Source organism: Nicotiana attenuata, chromosome 7 (genome assembly GCF_001879085.1).
Source record: "Nicotiana attenuata strain UT chromosome 7, NIATTr2, whole genome shotgun sequence".
NCBI lineage: Eukaryota > Viridiplantae > Streptophyta > Magnoliopsida > Solanales > Solanaceae > Nicotiana > Nicotiana attenuata.
The window spans coordinates 6,731,100-6,732,375 of NC_031995.1; the positions used below are offsets into that span (position 1 = coordinate 6,731,100).

Here is a 1,276-nt window from a genome sequence, read left to right on the forward strand (position 1 = left end):
AAAAATACTCATATATATGGTATGTTACAACCTAAGCGGCTAACCATGAGACGTATTGTCTAGTACTTTAGTACGAGAGACTTCCTGGCTTTATCTCTTGGGCTACACAATATTTAGTCGAAAAACGTGTATACTATGTGAACTTTTGTTATACCTTGTAAAGTTCTTCACTTTTCTTTCTCAGATCGGTGTGGAATTATTTGCCAAAAATGTTATGTGCACCTTTTAATTTCTTCCGAAGCATGCTAGTCTAGAAGCCTGTCAGTCTTTTTTCGATACGCTCTTTCGGTCCATCCTCCATCATGAACGTCATATAACTAGCTTCTTAATAATTTAACCTTTTTTTTTCTGGCTTAAAGTATTAATATCATGATAGTGAATCAGGGGTGGACGTAGCCTTTCGTCTACAAGTTCATCTAAACCCATAACTTTCGACAATAATGAGTATAGATATGTAGCTAAAAATCTACTACATTTTCAACAAATATTAAATTTGAATCTAGAATTTAACAGTATAATTAATTCAGTGTAAAGTTACGACTCGGTCATTAGCTTGGGGTAGGGTTGCACCAATCAACACGGTTGATGGGATTTGGTGCTTTGCTGTTTGCAGGTCGCTAGGTATGTGTATGAGTAGCAACTACCGAGTTTCACCAGAGACCCCGTGCATGTCACATCACATTAAATAAGGGCAAAACTACAAGCTCGTTTACATATTCGGCCGAACCGAGCAATTTTTACGTAATTAATAATAAAAATAATTCAGTAGAATTCCACAAATAAAATCTAGGGAGGATAATGTATACGCAGACCTTACCTCTACCTTGAGAACGGTAGAGACGCTATTCCGAAAGACACTCGGCTCAAATAATATATTTATATTAAAAATTCATTAAATATGTATAATATTAAATTTAACATCCCGTTATTAACACTTGAAGTCGTTATTTTAAAATTTAGAACCCATAAAATTAAAATCCTGGCATCGCTTCTTACATTAAATATTGATTAATAGTACAGACCTGACAAGTGCACATAAGCAGATCGATTCCTAGCTACAAAGTGAAAATAATATTCCATGTAAATTTCGGCTCAATTTCGTGGTAAGTACCATATGATGATACAGCAGCTGCATATCGTCAGCTTAATGATGCTATAAGCCTTCTATAAAAAGGGCTATTCATAGCAAAGCTTTCTTCACTCATTCATATTGTAAGACTCAAAACCTCACACTTTGGTAACACCAGGTTAAGTTAAAAATTCAATGCACATATAT

General features: G+C 34.6%; 1 protein-coding gene across 1 annotated transcript in view; it reads left to right on the forward strand.

Annotated features, from left to right (window-relative positions):
• Nucleotides 1,200-1,276, forward strand: part of LOC109230396 (nudix hydrolase 2-like) — a 4,483-nt gene continuing 4,406 nt past the window's right edge. Inside the window, exon 1 of the mRNA XM_019395904.1 lies at nt 1,200-1,247. The gene's annotated coding sequence lies outside the window, so the exon portion shown is untranslated. The remainder of the gene's footprint in view (nt 1,248-1,276) is intronic.